The 21,492-nt window shown below is 44.5% G+C and overlaps 1 long non-coding RNA gene across 1 annotated transcript in view; it reads left to right on the forward strand.

Moving 5' to 3' along the window:
- The window catches only part of LOC146863177 (uncharacterized), a 192,025-nt gene extending 171,182 nt beyond the window's left edge, over nt 1-20,843 (forward strand). The window contains exon 3 of the long non-coding RNA XR_014978566.1: nt 20,613-20,843. This is a non-coding gene — a long non-coding RNA (uncharacterized LOC146863177). The remainder of the gene's footprint in view (nt 1-20,612) is intronic.
- Nucleotides 20,844-21,492: the final 649 nt, after the last annotated feature.

Consider the following 21,492-nt stretch of genomic DNA (forward strand, 5'->3'; position numbering starts at 1 on the left):
TTGAAATTCCTCTGATATAGTTAGTTGTACTAACTACATCTCGCGCACCCGCAATCCACTGCTGATGATGTCACATATTACATCATTCATGAAATGGTCAGTGACATCGCTTATGACATCTCAAATGACATCACTGATGACATCATCCACGTTTTGCGTTTCTTTTGCTGATGTCTTGTGCCTCGTGTGAGAAGTTGGCCTGATATATGATGTCACTAGTTCTAGTGTACACCTTGTATCAGTCCAAACAACCCTTATGGTGATTGGTTGTAAAGTCAACCTTATAGACCAGCTATCCTAGTGGTAGCATGGACAAGAGCAGTCTTAGGCTAAACTCTGTATGACATGTGAAGCCAGCTGTGATACCATTTGCAATCCCTTGAATACCAAATGAAGGGACACCACAACAGATATATATAAAAATAGAATGTATTTATTCTAGTCAAAATACCCTCAGCACTCTTTATGAGATTCGAGGTAAGTACAACACAGTCTTATTTAAGCATACATAAATCACACAGGTAAGTAATACAGTTAGGCCCTAGGGGCCACGCAAACCATATACTAAGTAAGTGGTATAAGGACAACTGTCACGAACACAGGTTAGGCCTAGGCCTAGGGAATCGCTGGGGCTACACTATACTACCAGTCACTAGGCAGTGGGAGGCCCACGGGATTCAGGTGCAGAGTGGAAACACTCACGCGTAATGCGTTAAAGTCGATAGAAATAGTAATGTTTAGAAATAAAGAGTTTTAGGACACTTCGGAAAGAGCTAGGAGTTGGAGACTTGGAAACTAGACCCTAGGATAGTCAATACCCTTGTGAGCACCGGAGTACTCAGTTTACCTAGGCCCACGGGCTGCGGGTGCATAGGTGTGAACTTGCGTCAGGTTTCATCGTCGACTCCTATGGATGCCTGAAGAAAAGATGCTGACAGGCAGTCAGTGAAGAGTGTCCGCTGGATCCCAAAGATTGGAATCAAGAAGGAGGGTACCTGCAAGCAGAGGGGACAGAGTCTAGGTCACCAGCCAGGAGCCGGGAAGGAACCAGGAAGGAACCAGGCGATGTCGTGAAGATGCAGGTGAAGAGGTGAAGCTTGTCGCAGCAGCCAAGGGTACCAGGAGGCATCGAGGACGACCAGAACCAGGAGGCGAGCTGTCCCACGAGGGCTCTTGCTGTTGGCGGCGTCGATGTCGAGTTCGGACCCAACAAGCCTTGGCAAGCGCAACCCACGCAGGATGAAGGATTCGCTTCTGTTGCAGACCAGGAAGGCCTGAGGTGCTTCTCTTTCACAGGGAAGCAGGGGCCAGTCTGGAGGAGCCAAACCAGCGGTGAAAAGTTAAGAGTTTGTCGTCACAAAGGCTACTAGCCAACGGGCAAGCAACCGGACAGACGCATCGAGCAGGAAAATGCAGAAGGGCCCCACGCAGAACTCGTGGAGTGTGGAGGGCTGATCTTCGGTGCAGATGGTGCTCGGGGTTGGGGCTTCTCAATCCCCAGAGCACAACTTCGAGGATGCCTCAGAAGTTGCGCTGGAAGCAAGTAGCCAATTTTCCCAGGTAGCCGGTCCCACGTCTCTCGTCGCCTCCACGGATCTCAGCTTTGCTGTGGATGTGGATCAGGGTCGAAGAAGTCTGGAAGTCAAGGCGCTGGTCGGGCTCTGCAGTCGGTTACTCGTAGAACTTAGGCAAAGCAAATGGCAGGTCGCTTGATGGTGCCTGTTTGCACAGGGTGGCCACTCCTTGGCCACAAGGGAGATTCTTCAGCCTTCTTCCATAGTCGAATGTCGAAGGTCCAGAGTTTCTGTTCAAGTTGCAGTTTTTCAGGATAATCCAAAGTCCTAGGGACTCAGCTCCCACTCTTATACTAATCTGGAGGCTGGGTTACCTGCTAGGTCTCTCCTATGGGTGGGACCAGGGAGGGGGGTGGTTACACCCCCTTCCCTTGTCCAGTTTCGCGCCAGGACTGGGGCTGGAGTGCCCCAGCACCGGTTTGAACCGGACTATGCATGGGACACCTTGTGTGCCCCAGGCAGTGTCTTGTTTCTTTCATCCCTCCCTGCCCCAATACACTAAGGGCCATATGTATGAACACTTTTTCCCATAGGCACAGAATGGGTAAAACCCTTTGATACATATGGCCCTAAGTCCTGTCTAGAGTGGTGCTAGCACCTCCCAAGGCAGGAAACCTATTGTCCAAGCCTCCCTCGCTGGAAGGACTCCCAGCAGCAGGAGGTCAGACTTGTGTCTGTGGCAGCAGCATCCATTTTGTGATGCTGGGGCTCTGGTTAACTTTAACCGGGTAGTAGGTCTTCAACATGTCTTCTCCCTCTAGAAGGGGGGAATACTATCCTCATCACCAGAAACGGTGTGGGGGTAGTATTCCAAAGTGTTAGACACCTTACACGACATGTTTTGATAAAGCCAAACCATAGTTACCATAACCGCGAGGATTATAAGGCACTTTAAGAGTATATGGTAGGCGATATCATAGAACAGCTATAAGGACATGGTTCCGAAAGCTGCAGACAGGCTCAGCTCATGCTAGAGCACCATCTCACATGTTACCAAGCACTCTGCCTTCAGGATTGTTAAGGCCTGCCATAGGAGTGACTGAAAGGTACCCATGTGTCTATATATAAGGCAGGTATAGGGATACTATAGCTAAGCAAGGGGTGATTACACGACCTTGCCCCAGCTGAGTGATCAGCCAGTTGTGTCATGATGGAAGGCCAGCCAGGGGTGGCATAATACATGCTGCAGCCCCTGGTAGGCCTAGGGTACACCCATGCCCTGGGTACCTAAGGTACACTGTACAGGGCCCTAGAGGGTGATCCTTACCAATTGGGTTATGTACCTAAAGTACATAGTATGAATTTAGAGAGAGAACAGCTGGGCTGTGGGTCTGATTAGCAGGCCCACAGCCACATCTAAGTCGAAAACCAGTGAAGCAAAAGCAAAAAGTGGGGGTGACCATAGAAAGCAGAACCTACTCTCCTACACCTCGGTTCTACCGAGGCACAAGATGGCTGCCAACACTTCCTGATTTGGAGTGTTGACAGCCAATTTGAATATAGCTCGTGCACGGCAGGGTGCGCTTAGGCTGCGCTTAGGGTACGCGGACCCTCCGAGGCCATAGATATATATGTACTTTTAAATGTCATTTTCTCAGGAACTACTGAACGGATTTACACCATTTAAGCAAAAGGCACAAGTCTGAACTAAGGACTACCTCGTTGCCAAATTTGGTGTAATTCCGTTCAGCAGTTTGAGCTGTAGCTGCGGCTAAGGGTCCTATGGGAAATTGCATGGGGAAAACACGTTTTGGGACCCCACTTTTTTCTCGGCCCCCGCTTGACGAATCATCGTGAAACTTTCAGGAGAGGAGCGGACAGGAGCTGGCCAAAAGTTGTGACAATTTCGCGAAGATTCCTCAATCGGCGCCAAAGTTATTCCAAATAGAATGTTGCTGATTTCCTATGAAAATAGGTCCTAACTATATCTACCTACTGGCGACTGCCAGTAGGTAATATATATATATATATATATATATATATATATATATGTGTATATATATATATATATATATATATATATATATCAATGCTCCGAGGTTCCCACACAGCAGGAAAGCACTCGAACAACAGGTAGGTTCACCTCTTAAACCTTTAATCTTTGGTACAGGCGGGTTCAGCATGCAAGTGATTGAAGCCGTTCCAGCGTGTAGCTTTACGCGTTTCAAATGCCTATTCATCAGAGGCTTTGGCATGGATGGCGTGCATATATATATGGATGTATGTATGTATGTGTGTGTACATATGTGTAACTTGAATAAATGGAGGGAAAATGCTGGCTGTAATGTTTGGCTGTCCTGGAGAGCAGTTGGCTTTGAAGAAGGGTGTAAGCCTGAAACGCGTCACATTAAACTGCTGGTCAGTGTGTTTTAACATTTCAGTTCCTGAGTCTGCTTACTTCCTGGGAGTGCATCTCACAAGATGGCAAACCTTTTCCAATATATGTATATATATATATATATATTCACTTAAAAAACCATAGGTTTCACACATGTTATAGTTAGGTGGACATTTCACTCCAATCCAGTGCTCATAACGTCACATATTTCATCACTCATGACATGGTCAGTGGCATCACTCATGACATCACTGATGACATCATTCTTGTGATAGAGTGGCGGTCGCGCGAGTTATAGTTATCTGAACTAACTATAACGGTGGAATTTCATTGGTTTTTTACGAGTGAAATGTCCACCTAACTATAACATGTGTGAAACCTATGGTTTTTTAAGTGAATTTGCAAGGTTTTTTAAATGCTAATTTCTAACTATAACGTGCCTGAAACCTATGGTTTTTTAAGTGAATTTGTACGGTTTTTTAAATGCTAATTTTTAAAAAAAATGTTTTTAAATTTTTTTATGGTTTTTCAACGTGCGCGCACGGTGCGCGTACCCCGCGATTTAAAAATTAAAAAAAAATAATGTTTTTTCACCCTTCGGGGTCCTTTAGGGACTCCCTGACAAAGGCTAGGGGGTCAGGAACTCTCTACCCTGCCCCCTTTTCACGTTCGCCACCTCTCTTTTTCACTCTCGCACCCACAACAAACAAAATGGCGGCCGACACTTCCTGATTTCGACCGATTCGAACGTTGACTGACATGTAACCACCAATCAGAATTACGCTCGCGCACGTTAGGGTGCGCGCACCGTGCGCGCACGGTGCGCGCACGGTGCGCGGCTATAGATATGTATGTGCTTTTAAATGCAAGGAACTACTGAACAGATTGACTCCATATATGCAAAAGGCACTTCCCTGACCTGAGGACTACCTCTCTGCCAAATTTCAAGTAATTCTGTTCAGCCGTTCGGGCTGTACCTTCGACTAAAGGTCCTATGGGAAAATGCATGGCGCATTTTGGGACCCCCCTTTTTTCTCAGCCCCCGCTTGACGAATCACCCCGAGACTTTCATGGTAGGAGCTGAGCGGAGCGCCCCATTAGTTTTGAGAATTTCGCGAGGATTCGTCAACCGGCGCCAAAGTTATTCAAAATAGAATTTTCAGATTTCCTATGGAAACACGGTCCTAACTATAACTATCTACTGGCAACCGCCAGTAGATAATGTGCAAAAAATGGAGAAGAGAACTCTGAGTAGTTCCCAAGTTTAGGTGGAAGGCAGCTTCTGTATAGAGCACCCTCAACACCAGCAACTCTCTAGATTTGCTCACCTCAAATGTCTGCTTTTCTATCAAAGTTTTTAAGCAAAGGATTAGCACAGTGCTGTCCACGCCGAGATAGAAAGGGACAAAGTCTTTTGCCATTTCTACAGCAATGTCTTTAAGCATAGGAATAGCACAGTGTTATCCATGCCAAGCTGTTAAATGACAAAAGCCATTTATCACTCCAGGCCCAGTATTACAGCTTTTGATTGGTAAAATACCATCCAAGCCAACCTGAAATGAATAAAAGCAACCCCTGACACGTGTTTCGCTGTCATTACAGCTCTTCAGAGAGGTTTAGCTTTCTCCAGACACAAGGCAGCACCCAGTATAAATCAAAAGAATACCCTTGTAGGCATAGAGTGACGCATAAATTATGCAAAAAAGAAGAAGAGAACTCTGGGTAGTTCTCAAGTTTAGGTGGAAGGCAGCTTCTGTATAGAGTACTCTCAACACCAGCAACACTCTAGATTTGCTCACCTCAAATGTCTGCTTTTCTATCAAAGTTTTTCAGCATAGGATTAGCACAGTGTTGTCCACTGCCCGATAGAAAGGGATAAAGTATTTTGCCATATATATATATATATATATATATATATATATATATATATATATATATATATATATATAGCCAGTAGGTAGTTATAGTTAGGACCACGTTTCCATAGGAAATCCGCAACATTCTATTTTGAATAACTTTGGCGCCGGTCGACGATTCCTCGCGAATTTTTCAAAATAGGTGGGGCGCTCCGCTCCGCTCATACCCTGAAAGTCTCGGGGGGATTCGTCAAGCGGGGGCTGAGATAAAAGGGGGGTCCCAAAACGCGTTTTTCCCATGCATTTTTCCATAGGACCTTTAGACAGGGCTACAGCCCGAACGGCTGAACAGAATTACTTGAAATTTGGCAGAGAGGTAGTCCTCAGGTCAAGGAAGTGCCTTTTGTAGGTTTGGTGTAAATCTGTTCAGTAGATTCTGAGAAAATAGCCTTTAAATCAATATATATATCTGAGCCAGCTTACGGTGCGCTTACGGTACGCTTACCGTACGCGTACGGTGGCGTGCGCGAGCGCGATTCTGATTGGCTCTTAGATCTTAGTAAACATTCGAATCGGCCGAAACCAGGAGCGCCGGCCGCCATTTTCTCTCTCGCACTGAGAGTGATGATGAAAATACAAAGCACAAAAACAAAAGACAGCTCCCACACACATAGCCATGTTCCCAAAGATCCCCCAAGGCCAAAAACGGAATTTTTTTTTTTTCGCTAATTTCGCCGATTACGCTTACCGTACGCGTACGGTAAAAAATGATATAAAAAAAAAAAATTAGCCACACTCTCCCCACCCCGTGTGCAATTGGTGGCCGAAGGTCACCAATTGTGCATGGCTTGTAACAGTTGAGATAAACTATAATATTTTAAAAAATAAAAATAAAAAAATAAATTATCCACACTCTGTCCACCCCGTGTGCAAATGGTGCCCGAAGGGCACCATTTGTGCATGGCTTATCAAAATTACGAAAAATTAAAATATTACCTTTCAAAACGAAGTGCATCATATGTCCTCCATGTGCGCACGGTGCGCGAAGCGCATCGTGCGTACATGGCCCATCTAGCGTAAAGTGGGCACGCGGTGCGCGAAGCGCACCGCATGCGTACTGTGCGCGCACGGTGCGCGAAGCGCACCGTGCGCGCACGGAACGAACTGCGTTAAGTGGGCGCGCACGCCACGAATGGCGTAAAGTAACTTAGCATTTAAAAAACCGTACAAATTCACTGAAAAAACCATAGGTTTCACACACGTTATAGTTAGGAATTAGCATTTAAAAAACCTTGCAAATTCACTGAAAAAACCATAGGTTTCACACATGTTATAGTTAGCGGAAATTTTACTGATAAAAAACCAATGAAATTCCCCCGTTATAGTTAGTGCAGGCAACTATAACTCACGCGACCGCAATCTTCTGCTGATGACATATGTGTCTTTATGAAAAAAAAATATTTGTAATATATGTATAGCTAAAAATGTATGGAAGAAGACATGGGCAAATAAGTGTCTAAATACAGTATTAGCATCAGCAGAAGATTGCGGTCGCGTGAGTTATAGTTGCCTGCACTAACTATAACAGGGGAATTTCATTGGTTTTTTTCAGTAAAATTTCCGCTAACTATAACATGTGTGAAACCTATGGTTTTTTCAGTGAATATATATATATATATATATAATTCTTCCAAGCAATCTCCCTGTACTTCCTCTCAGCGAACAGAGAGGGACGGACCCAAACAGGTAAGGCAGGAAATGTTGTTTTTTGTCTCCCTCTGTGCCGCGTTTTGAGCACGCTGTGCCCTTGATCACACAAGAAAACAAACATCCGCCATTGTTTTAAATGCTAGGTGTCCACCCATTAGTGAGTCACATGTTCATGAACATAGAAGAAATATTTATGGAAACCGGCATGTTTGTTATGCAGTTAGCAAAAGACCCCCGCTTGAAAAACACATTTAAAATACAGACGTTTTGCAAATTTTGATCAGCATAATGCTAATGGAGAAACAAATGACATTGTCTAAATAAATTAACGCATACTTAACTTATGGGTAAAAAGTGACAAGCAGCATATATACTAATAAATATACATATATAAATAAATAAATATAGACTTAATAAGTAAAAACTTATGGCATTATGTGCAAACATTCGCAATTGTGCAAATATGCAAATGAAAACAATAAATATAGCAGCAAGAAGATTATTTACTAAACAGGCCTGTTACTAATTTTGCTGATTATATGTTGCGCTCCGTATCATGACCTTAATATCGTAATATGCAATACACTTCACCCCATATGTGTAACATAGATGATTATCTGCTTGAATGCTCCTTATGCCATTGTCAATATGTCTCTGACCCATCCACCTTGATTGGGTTATGCTGCAACGTCTCATGTGTTCCTGTGGTTCCATAACTGTCGCCTAGAATTATAATTCCGATGCTGCTTTTCCTAGCAACTTATTCTCCTATTTGAATATGTGATATTGAATCAAAGTGCTTAGTGCTAAAAAAATTTTTTTTAAATATAGTGTATATATATACTAATAAAAACCGTTGGACTGAAAAAAAAACTTGACCTAAAATCTAATTGACACCTTATTATTAGACAGATAGCGCCTAAAAAGCTTCATACTTAAAGACCCGTAAATAGTACATAAATATTTGTCTAATAGATTTGCATAAAAAATAGTACAAAAAATATCACCAATTGATAAAGTTTAAATATACAGTTGCAACAGATGAAAAAACCTTAATTTCTGACTTGCATGAAACCAAACACCTATACTGGACAATCATTGGAAATTTGAATTGCTGTACTAAAACATCAAGATGTTCATTACTACTCATAAAAAATTCCTAAAGAATTCATGAAAAATTCATACAAAATTATGCATGGCCTCAGTAGTGTTTAAACCATTGGGTGCCTTACTATCTAGATCTAAAATGATACGTGTCTCCAATTTTCTTAGTAATTTTTCCCTATTGCCCCCTCTCCTTAACGGTGCAATAGCATTGATCACGTAATATGTAACGCAACTCAGGTCATTATTGTGTATGGCTTTGAAATGTCTTGCGCCCGGATACGTGCTGTCATTATTCACGATCGCCCTGAGATGCTGTAAAATCCTGACATGCACCTGCAGCTTAGTGCTCCCTATATAACGTAAGCCACAGGTGCACGTCAGGACATTCACAGCATTTTCTGTTCTGCAACCGTATCTGCCTTTAATAGCCACATTTGTATCTGAAAATGGGACAGCATAGTGCGTAATATTGATGCCGAACTTACAGGCACGGCATGCGGAACATCTATAGAAACCCTGCCTTGGTTTAAGCCATGTGCCTGATGAACTCAATTCTAGGCTCATTTTCACTAATTGGCTCCTCATGAATTTTGGTTTTCTGTAGGTTATCTTTTTTTTTTTATTTTATTTTTTTATTAAATTTTCACAACAGCATAGATAATTGAACAAGCTTAACAAGGCATACATAAAAATAGAAAAAGAAAAGTTAACACAATTGAGAAAGAAAAGTTTGTCTTCTCTTCTAAGACTGAATCCAGTTGCTAATAGGGGCCCAGATATTTAAGCCTAGAGCTCTCTTTTTCTTCCCTTTTAGCCGATACACAGCTTGCTCTAGCTGATAAATATTCAACAATTTCGATTGCCATTGTATAAATGATGGAGAGTCAGAATCAAGCTAGTGGGAAGTAATACAGTATCGAAAAATAGACATAGATATAAATAAAAAGCCTTCTTCAGCAATTGTCCACGCTTTAACAGGATTTGATTGAACACCACAAATGACAAATTCAGCAGAAACAATAACGGATGAATTCATAATATTATTCAAAAACATTTGGATTTCGGAAATAAATTGAGTTAATTTTGGACAGAAAAAAACATATGTGCGGCATTTGCACCAAGAAGATTACATCGACTGCATTTATCACCCCTATTAGCTTTCCATTTCATCAATTTAGCTGGAGTATAATATAGATCAAAAATACTCATAAAGAATTGGCTTTTAAAAGATCCATTAATTAGAACTAAATCAGATAAATATAGAGCATCAGATAAGTTAATAGTCTCTATACCCAAATCCTTTTGCCATTTTAGATTGAACGAATCAAGATTGTCTTCCATCCGGGTCAGCATAGTCTGATACATTATGCCAATTCTATTTTGTTTCTTACAACATTCGAGTATATCAATTTTCCTAATGTTATTAGTATATAACAAGTTCTTGATGAGTAGAAAACTACGTATTTGCAAGTACTTAAAAAAGTCTTTTTGAGGTACATTATAGTTTTGTTGTAAATACAAAAATGAAACAAGTCGTCCTTCTTGATAAAGATCGCCTAAATTAAACATATTAAGTTTTTGCCATTGCTGAAGAATCTGGTCTGAGAATATTGATGGCAGAATCGGATTATTATACAATGGTGTATAATAGGTAATGTTATTGAAGCAAAACCTTTTCTTACATTGTCTCCATACCTGAAAAATGGTCAATATAACTTTAAATCTTGTTTTTTTATAGTAGCTTGGTTCTAAAAAACGTACAAGGCATTGACGTGCTTGCACACCTAAGATCATTTCATAAATAGTTGGATAAGTAAGGTCCTTGGGTGGTAATTCTTGAAAAATTAGGACTCTCATAAATTTAAGTGATATCGCCAAGTAGTATAACCGGAAATCTGGTAGTCCCCAACCTCCTCTATAAGTAGGGAGTGAACACCACTTAAAAGATCGCCTAGCTCTCTTATATCCCCAGAGAAATCTTGAAAATATTCTATCTATTTTTGTAAATAAAGAAGAGGGAAATAATAATGGTATGGTGCGAAAAAAATAAAGAAATTTGGGGAAAAAGAGCATCTTGATTACATTGGTACGACCATAAAGGGAGAGATGGAGATTATTTAACCTTTCAAGAGATCTAGAAGTTGAGACGAGTAATGGGTCAAGGTTAAGATTAACAATGTCTGTATGATCCGAGATCCATAGGTTCCTTCCCTTTTCTTTTTAAATACGACAATAGTGGCTAATGACCATGATGGAGGCGGCCGACCATTAAATGCTTCTTGGAATATTTTCAATAACTCTGGTTGCAACATGTTACGGAATGTTCGATAAAATTCTAGAGGGATGTTGTCTGGTCCGACCGCTTTACCAGATGCCAAGCCTAGAATAGCCCCTTCTATCTCTTTCCAAGTAACTGAAGCGATTAGTGTATTTTTTTTTGAACTTCCGTAAGAGAGGAGAGATGTTCAATTTCCGGAAGATAGTTGGAAGCATCTTCACAAACACTAGTACCGTCATTTGATCGATTGTACAAAGATTGATAGAAATTTCGAAATGCTTCTAAGACACCAGACTTGGATTCCTGAATAACCCCTTCCATATCCAATATTTGAGCTATATCCGTAGCGGTTGCTTTCTGTCTCAATCTTTGGGCTAATATTCTGCCAGTTTGTTCACCTAGTTCATAACATTCCTTTTTAAATAATTTATACTTCTCAGCTACCTGATTGGCTAAGAAAGAGTAAACAGTCGACCGTGCAGTGGCCAGCAATTTTTGAGCTTCTTGTATCTCTGAACCCAGCCTAACACAAGAGGCTAATTTGATTTCTGCTTGCCTTATTCAATCCAGACTCTCTCTGAATGCGGCTAATTGTTTCTTTTTACGAAGATTCGAATAACTCAGGGTCTCACCCCTTATTATTGATTTAAAAGTATCCCATACTATTTGTACAGAGGCAGTATTATTATTATTCGCAAAAAATTCCTTGATTACCAAGGCCATATGAGCTAAATAATCTTGATCTAGCAATAAATTTCTCTGAAATGTCCACGGTCTTTTTTGTAAATAGGCTGAATGAGAAAGCAACAAATCTAAGACAATAGGATTGTGATCAGAGATGATTTGGGGTAGGACTTCAATACTGCTATTACTGACAAGTTGAGTTGAAATAAAAAAATAATCCAAGCGAACAAATTTTTGGTGTGGGGCCGAGAAGTAAGTAAAGCCTGATTCTAAAGGTCTAAATTTGTTCCAGACATCAATCAGTCCGTTATTTAATGTTAATTCTCTGAGAGCTTTAAACGTTTGAGGTTTCCGATCTCTATAATTCCTAAAATTCCTAATATTACAATCAGCATTAATATTAATGTTGAAATCGCCACAAAGGATTAAAGGAGGATCCCAAACTGCTAGTTCAGAATTAATTGTATTAAATGCCTCCTTATCATCTAAATTCGGGCCGTATAGAGAACAGATAGTCAATTTGTTCCCGTCAATAATAATTTCTGCAATCCCCCATCTCCCCCATTTGTCGCCCAATGATCTAATACATTTCCCAATCCCGCGTTTTGTAAGAATAGCGACACCTCTAGTTGTTCACATTTGTTTAGAACAGACTAGTAGCTCTAGGTCAAGATTTTTGAACAAATTCCTCTTGGACCAAGGGATATGTGTCTCCTGTAGACATAAAATATCAATTTGGAGAAGTTGAATCAGGTATCGCAGAATCCCCACCTTTTTAAAATCATTCAGACCATTAACATTAAGAGAACAGATTTTAATTTTCCTCACCATATTGAAAAATTTTTAAAAGTACCATCAATCGTAACCTATTTAATTGAAAAAAAGCCTTTTGCCGATAAACTCTCACATAACACATAAAGATCAGCCCATCAAAGTTTATATAGCCCAGATCAATCATCATTGCTGTTTTATGCCACACCACCCACCACCAACCCCACCACCCCCACCACCACCTCAACCCCCAGGTTGAGGACCACCCACCCAACCCCCTCCCCCACACATGAGGCTCAGGAACTAACAGTTCCTGTGTAAGATGGAATGCCATATCTCTCTGGCTCCGACCCATATCAAAAAACAGAATTCTGAAAAGCAGATAGCACTATGCTAGACAGATATATATAAAATGTCCAATATCTAACACTGACCATATGTTATAACATGAGTAAAAACTCTTTAGCTTTGATCTCTGAGAAAAATAATTTTGTTTGATCTTTCCATATAACTTTAAGTTTGGCGGGATTCTGAAGATAAACAGTGGCCCCTTTCTGCTGGAATTGAGGTATTAGCTGTCTAAGCTGCCATCGCTGGGCCACTGTTGCCTGGCAGAAATCTGGCCGTACGAAAAAAGTACAGCCTTTGGCAGATATCTTCTTCTCAGGTTTTGCTAACATTGAGAGTTCCTCTCTTGCAAGAAAGTTATTAAAGCTGACAAGAATTGCTCGCGGATATGACTGGTCACCCTGTCGAGTGTTCTTCATAGAGAATGGGAAGCGATGGGCTCTTTGAATCTCCTTTGTCCAGTCCCATGTTTTTAAATCAGGGAGGGCCTCCTTTAGAAGTTCAATAATGAATTGTCTAGTATCTGATCCTTCTTTCTTTTCAGGAATGCCCAAGAATCGCAAGTTGTTTCTTCGAGCCTGATTTTCTAGCCCGGTTAGTTTATAAGATAAATCATCCCTTTGTGCTTTGACGTTCTCCAGTTCTGTTTTCTGAGTTCGAGACTCCTCCTCCAGCACCGAAATACGAGTCTCGGCTTCTGTGACTCTATCAGCGGTCTCCGTTGAGACCTTAATCACTCTGCGAATAGAATTCTTTAATTTAGCGCATGTAGCTTGAGTACGTAAATTTTCCGCTTTGCTTTCTGCACGGTGTATCATCATAGTGTTGTATATAGTGGTTAACGTAATTTCTGGAGGGCTTTCACTTAGATTAGATCTGTCTTGAATATTAGTCGATACGTCTTCAGTTTCGACCTCAGATCTGTTTTTTAGCGCTGGATTGTCAGGAGCTGAAGAGGGGGATCCCCCAACCTCGATTCTGAGTTTAGTTGTAGCTCGATTATGAGATCCCCTCTTCTTTAGTTTTTTAATTGTCGCAATACTTGTACTTGGTGAGACACCATCATCATCGTCTTCCCCGACAACACTGCTCTCTGCAGTATAATCTGCCCACTCCTTGCTGTGATTTGGACTAGGACTGTCATCCGATGTGTAGTCAGATAGGGAGTAAAAGTTTTCACCAGCTTCTTGACTGGTTATGGCTCTTTCTAGGATATTTAAATCCAAATTAATGGGATTTTCGGCTAACCCATTAGATTGTAAAATATTACTTAGAACTCCAACTCCCACAACCCCTTGCGAGCCAGAATCCTGATTGTCTATAAGTTGCACCGCTGTGTTTGAAGCAGCAATATTGGTTTCAGAGATAATATCTGCAATTGCTGGCTCAAGAATTTCAGATATAGGTGTTGGTGAGACAATATCTCTCTGTTTCTCATTTTTTTTCTCAAAGAAATGATGTATCGGGGTGAGCCCTTGATTTACAGCAGATTGAGGCAGAGAGTCTTTCTCCATAGTGCCTACAGCGGTAAGACTTGCTCCTTTGTCAGCAATAATGGGTATAGATTTATTCAAATTTGATTGAGATAAGGCACCCTTTCCCTCAGCGGGTTGTTTAATCCGTACACTCCGAGTATGAGGCTTTGACTGGTTTTTTGGTGGCATACTTTGAGAACTCGGCGAGGTACTACCCCCGTGTATTATCGACCAGTGAGCGCCAATGAAACCAAAATAGCGCCAAAGCAAAAAACAGTTCCGGTACTCGTGAGCAAAAAGCAACATCTAATGCAGATTTCTAATTAATTAGTGCTATAGATAGATTAAAGTTCAGGAGATTTTAGTTGTAGTAGACTCTCATTCCTCTCCTCTCCTCTAAGTACAATGTCCGGATCAAAGCAACTATCAGCTGTCGGGTTTAACAGTGAGTCGAGAAATATGTATCCATGCAACGACACAATGTTGCAAACCTCTTCTTAAATCCGCAGTGCAGTCGGTACCAATATTCTTTCTATGATTTTCGGAAAGCAGAACCGGAGGCTCCCACAGACGCCGTCTTACTTTAATCTCAAGATAGAGAGGAATTCAGGTCGCATTGTGCTACTCAAACAGTCAAACAGTTTCAGCTTACTCACGCTTTTTGAAAGGAAAAGCGGCTCCGTAGCCTGAATGGCGGCGTCTCTTGAAGCGTCCGCCTCCGAGTCAGCGTCTGTGCTCGAGCTCGAGCCGTAGTCCGATTCCCGCTTCAAGACCGTAATCCTTCCCTGCAGAATCTCCACAGCACCATACGGGGTTTTAGCGGCTAGTTCTTCTGCTTTTCAGCGGTGCGGATCAGTCTCCCCGACTCATACTGTCCATATGGTAGTGTCTTGGATAACAAAGCTCCGAATAACGCTCTTCGTTTCCACCGGGTACGGAGCCAGAGTGAGGAGCTGCTTATACAGCCCACGCCACGGCCGCCATCTTGCCTCCGGCTCGCTCGAGGGTTTTCTGTAGGTTATCACTGGTAACTCTGGGAGTCTATTTCCTAGTACTCCATCAGTAAGGACAATGGGCCAATTCTATGTCAGGACTGGAGGCGAGGATTATACCTTCTTTCTCCACTTTATTCCCATCAGCAGCACAGAAAGAACAATAAAGACTACGTTTCCCATGAGACATCGGGAAAAACAGTAGTCAACAACAACATGGTAACAACCAATCAAAATGATTAAGAGTGTCCAATCAGAGCTTCTCCCGTAGATATAGTCCCTTGTTAGTGTCCAGATCTCTTCTTTCTTCGCTGCTGCGCAGCCAGTTAAGTCCCTCAGGTTTATACTGTTTGGGGGGCTTGTGATAATTTTACTTCATTCTTGTTATTTCATACCTGTTATTTCGCTCCATTTGAGAGTTTGTTGGTTACATTTATTATGTATTTCCTTTCTGTTTGATAATTAGACGTATTTTTTCGTCATTGTGGTTTTGCCAAATACGGTTTTAAATGGTTTCTTTTTCCCCGTCGTTATGATAGGGGGTGTGTTTTTTCGACGAATTTAGTGTCGTCTTGGGCCGCGGGAGTGAGAGTCGTCTCCCACTCCTACGCGGCTCCGCTGGCGCGCTCTGGTCCTCCCGCCGCCTGAGGGCACGAGAGACGGTGTATGAACGCGACGCGTCTCTGGTTTTCATGGTTTCCAGAGACGCGCGCGCGTTTATGTGCCTCCGGAGCTCTGGGCTGAGAAGTGACACCGACTGCGGTCTGTACCGGCCTCGCGAGCTTCAATTTTCGGCTCGTGGGCCTAATACTTGCATTTGTGACGCTCGGTTCCCGCGTTGGTGTTAATAACGGGGAACACGAGTCTGGTATTACGCACATTAGTGCTGACGCCTCCCAGGAGGTCTTGTATTCGCCGTTAGGCTTGGCTTTGGGGACGTTTCCAGCCCAGTTTTTCTGCACTGTAAAAATTTGAATTGTTTCTGCCAGCTTATGTCCCCTCAGGGCTAGTCACCCTGCATTAAAAAATATATTGTGGGTCTGCCACGTTTAAATCTGTCAACTGACTCCCAGTTGTGAATACTTCTTGCGAGTGCAGCGCAAAAGTCTTTCGCCCTTTTTTTCCCCCCCATAATGGAGTTTTATGGGGATTACCAAGAGGAAGAGGAGGATCCTCTGGCAGATATGCCGTGGGGCGATGCCTTTTATGAGGCGGTTGACACCTCTATTTACAGGGCGGTGGACCAGGCCCTATCTCCTTTGGAGGACAGGCTGACGCAAAAAATTGAACAGGCATTTTTGCGACTGGAGCATAGATCGTCCCGGCCTTCTACTGCCCAGGAACTCCAGGGGCCTCCCCCTCCCAAACGCCCCCGGGCCCCCGGGGTAGACGTGGACGCTTTTGAGCGCCTCAAGCGGGCCTTTATTGATAGCCAACCTCTGGGGGGTGCGGGCGATTCACTGGCTCCTAACCTCATTTCCCCCCCTTCGCCTCCAGGTCCTTCTGGGGATCCCGATGCCAGCCCGTCCAGGTCGTGGCTCCCGACCCGGCCCTCACAGACCCCTTTGGGGCCCTCTCACTTACAGCCTCCTCCTACTCCTTCGGACATGTTGGACCCTAATGATATTGTTCACCCTCGCTCTTCAGACTGGGTCCCAGCTGACAAGGTAGCGACTTACGTCGCAGAGCATATCAGGCGCCCACTCGAAAAAGAGGCCCGCAATTGTCTCCGAGCGGAGTGTCCTCGCCCCTCGCTGGAGGGAAAAGTGGCCCTAACCCCGGACATTGATCCACGGATGTTGACATTCCTCCAAAAATGTATTCGAGACCCCAAGAAGGGCATCGACAGGTCTTGGAGAGCGTGCCAAGATAAGCTCTTGGACGCTTTGGGTCCCGCCACAAAAATCCTGGATATGGCGGAGGAAGCGAAAGCTTCGGGATCGATGATTTCTCCCGAAACCCTCTCGGGTTGGGCCCAGCGGGTAGTGGTCTTCTTAGGCAAGGCCAACTGTGCCCTCTCTACCGAGCGGAGGAGGTCCCTTTTAATTAAGATTGACACGAAACTCGGCGACTTAGCGGATTCAGAAGCAGGGGCAGTCGCCCAAGGAGGTCTCTTTGGTGAACCTTTCATTAAGGAATTAGGCAAGTTCGTGAATACCTTCACGTCGCTGGACAGTCCACTATTAAAAAAGTGTTCCCTCGTGTTTTTCGCGGGGCCGGTCGAGGGAGGGGCCGCTCGACCGGTCGCCAGGGTCACCAAAACAACCAAAGAGGCTCCGGTCAGTATCAGGACCAGGCGAAGTTTGGAAACTTCTACCCCACGAGAGGACGCCGTGGCAAAGGCAGAGGTCACAGAGGAGGAACTTCCAACTCAAACTCCGGTGAGTGTTATCCCTTTTTCCCCTCAAAGAATAGGGGGGCGCCTGGCAAGTTGTTACGGGGCATGGTCACAGCTCACCCACGATGCCTGGGTTCTTCAGACGATACGGGGGTTTCATATAGAATACTTCGGACAACCTGTGCAACGGGTTCCCCCTCGCCCTATTCAGTTTTCAAGTCACGATGCTCAGCTAGTGGACGAGGAGGTGGCTTCCTTGCTTCGCAAAGGGGCCATCTCGCTAGCGACGCGTCACCCGAGCGGTTTCATCAGCAACCTCTTTTTAGTGGACAAGTCGGATGGAGGCAATCGTCCAGTCATAAACCTCAGCGAGTTCAACGGGTGGTTAGTTTACCGCCATTTCAAGATGGAGGGTATTCATCTCCTGCGGGATGTTCTCCGTCCCCACGACTGGATGGTTCGGTTGGATTTGAAGGACGCCTATCTGGTGATTCCTATTTTTCGGCCTCACCGCCGTTTCCTTCAGTTCGAGTGGCGTCACCGGATTTACGAGTTTTCGTCACTCCCTTTCGGGCTGTCTTCCGCTCCCTGGTGCTTCACAAAAGTGCTCAAACCAGTTTTGGAATTCCTGAGAGCTCGCGGAGTCAGATTGATCGTCTATTTAGACGACCTCCTCTTGATGGCTCCCTGCCCCATCCTTTTAGCCAACCAGTTACAGATGACAGTGTCCTTGCTGCAGGACCTCGGGTTCGTGATCAATGGGAAGAAGTCCCTTCTCCATCCCGCTCAGTCGGTCACCTTTTTGGGGTTCGTCGTCGACTCCATGTCCTCCACTCTCAGTCTGCCGTCCAGAAAACTTGCGAAGATCCGCCACGAGCTGCGTCGCGTTCTAGCTCAACAACGCGTGTCCCTCCGCCAGCTGGCCCGGGTCGTGGGCCTGCTGTCGGCCTCTATCCAGGCGATTTTTCCGGGCCCGCTCCACTACAGGGCCCTTCAACGCCTCAAGGCGTACTTTCTTCGGAAGGGGTTTCCGTACTCGCACAAGGTTCGCCTGTCCGACGAGGCTCGAAACGAGATTCAGTGGTGGCTATCACACATGGAGGCATGGAATGGCAGGGCCATTTTTGGTTCAGTACCGGATTTGGTCATCGAGTCCGACGCCAGCAAGCTGGGTTGGGGCGCCCGTTGCGGAGAGCTTTCCACAGGAGGCTTGTGGTCTCCCGCCGAACGCAAATTACATATAAATTGTCTCGAGCTTCTGGCCGGCTCGTTTGCAGTGAAATGTTGGACCAAGGACTCAGTGCAGTCTTGCGTACTTTTGAAAATGGACAACGTGTCAGCGGTCCGTTATATCAATCATCTCGGGGGCACCAAGTCGAAAGCCCTCTCAGATCTGGCGGCGAGCTTCTGGCAGTATTGCCTAGACAGTCAGGTATCGGTCACAGCGGAATATCTACCGGGCCGGGACAATGTGGAAGCCGATTATCAATCTCGTCACTTCCGAGACTCCAGCCTCTGGAAGTTGGATTCCTCGGTGTTTGCCTCCCTCAGCGATCTTTGGGGTCCGTTTACAGTGGATCTTTTTGCATCCCGCCTAGATCACCAGCTCCCGAAGTTTTTCAGCTGGAGGCCCGACCCCCGGGCAGCGGCCACGGATGCGTTTCTCCAGGATTGGAGTATGGATCACGGTTACGCGTTCCCTCCCTTTGCGATGATTACCCGGGCGACGGCTCAGGTTCGCAGACAGCAGGCGGACTTGGTTCTCATCACACCTCTGTGGAGGTCTCAAGTATGGTTTCCAGTTCTGCTGGAACTTTCCTGGGATTTTCCAATCCTACTCCCCCGGACTCCGGATCTCCTCAAGGATCCGTACGGTGCTCCTCATCCTCTGATGTTAACGAACTCGTTGTGGCTCATGGCGTGGAGGATTTCAGGGGTAGATGGCATGCCCCGGGACTTTCGCGGTCAGCTGAAGAGCTCATCGCCAAAGCCTGGGCTGATAGCACCGTTAAGTGATACAAGTCTGCGTGGGGCAGATGGTCCCGTTGGTGTTTGCGACGGGATTACGATCCCGTGGGCGCAGATGTGGTCCACGTTCTAAACTTCCTGGCTCATTTAGCCTCCAATGGTCTGGCGTACCGGTCTATCAACACTTTCAGATCAGCCATTTCCTCGGGTCACGTATGGTTCGGCGGTGGGTGAACACCCCTTGGTTTAAAGACTCCTTCGGGGCATTCAACTTTCCTTACCCCCGGAGCCGTGATACTCGGCTCTGTGGGCTGTTAATCAGGTCTTGAATCTCTTCTTGTCTTGGCAACCCAATAGGTTTTTATCCCGCAAGGAGTTGTCTGCGAAGCTGGCGATGCTTCTCTGCTTAATCTCTAGCCGCAGAGTGTCGGATGTGCGCGCTCTGGATATCTCAGGTCGAATGTTCACACTGGATGGTGTGACATTTACCCTCTCTCGCCGAACAAAGTGCCATACAAGAGTCGTCTCTTACCCGGCATTTCCGGATTCGCCGAAACTGTGTGTGGTCCGCTGCCTCAAGGCCTATGAGGAAATGACAGAGGAATATCGCCCTCCGGGGGAGCGACAGCTCCTTATTGCGCTCTGGAAACCCTTTAAGGCTGTTTCTTCGCCCACCATCGCGAGATGGGTGCGTTGGGTGATGCAGGAGGCTGGCATTAGTCTCCGCCATTTTGGGGCACACTCCGCAAGGGGAGCGATGGCCTCGAAGGCGTTCGGTCTAGGGGCCCGCCTGGAGGACATCCTGAACGCAGCGGACTGGTCCTCAGATTCCACCTTTAAGAGGTTTTACTTCAAGCCAATATTCAATATGGCTTAGTTGGTTGTGGGCAAGCTTTAAACAAGCATAATCCTCGCCTCCAGTCCTGACATAGAATGAAAATTTTCCTACCTATCGTAACGGAAAGTTTCAATTCTATTAAGGACTCGGAGGCGAGGATTATCCCGCCCGATTCTCAGAGGAGATCCCTCCCCGTACAGATGTAAGTAAAACTTTTTCCATTCATTTTATATTGATGAGAATTGCTCGATATGCCCTAACGATTCCGTTCCATCCTCTGATTTGCTGCCTAGGGTTGTTTTTTTCCCTTGGTAATACTGCCTTGTTTGTTGCAGGTTCTGATACCCACAAACAGGATGCCTGAAGTTGAGTGCTGGGCTGTCTTCGCGCTCCGAAAGAGGAGATCTGGACACTAACAAGGGACTATATCTACGGGAGAAGCTCTGATTGGACACTCTTAATCATTTTGATTGGTTGTTACCATGTTGTTGTTGACTACTGTTTTTCCCGATGTCTCATGGGAAATGTAGTCTTTATTGTTCTTTCTGTGCTGCTGATGGGAATAAAGTGGAGAAAGAAGGCATAATCCTCGCCTCCGAGTCCTTAATAGAATTGAAACTTTCCGTTATGATAGCTAGGAAAATTTTCATTCTTCCTAACAATCGACTTAATCTTTCTTTCTTGCTTGCTATAAGTCGTAATGAGGCGGGGATTATCCTCCTCTTTAATTTCGTCCCCCAATACCTCTTTAGAAAGAAATAACGTTTCTCTTGGCCTTTCTTGTACTTTCATTATAGCCTTTTTGAGCACTTTTTCACTATAGCCTCTAATACGCAATCTGTTAAGTGCTTCTTGTGTGCATCTTTCAAATTCATATGGTGTACTACAAATGCGTTTTAGTCTAAGTAACTCACCATAAGGTATGCTCTCTATGAGGTGTTTTGGGTGTCCACTGCTCGCATGTAATGTGCTGTTTCCTGCTGTGGTTTTTCTAAATAACGATGCCTCTAATTTGTCATTAATAACCGAGAGTTGTGCATCCAAAAAATCTATCTTGGAACTACTTATGTTGGAGGTAAAAACGAGATAGCTAGAATTGGTATTCAGAGTTGTAATAAACTCTTGAGCTTCCTCCTCATCTCCATCTCATACAATAAAGACATTGTCTATGTAACGCTGCCACTGTCGCACATGATGCACATTTTGAACCCTTTT

This window comes from Triturus cristatus, chromosome 2_2 (assembly GCF_964204655.1).
Source record: "Triturus cristatus chromosome 2_2, aTriCri1.1, whole genome shotgun sequence".
NCBI classification, from domain to species: Eukaryota; Metazoa; Chordata; class Amphibia; order Caudata; family Salamandridae; genus Triturus; species Triturus cristatus.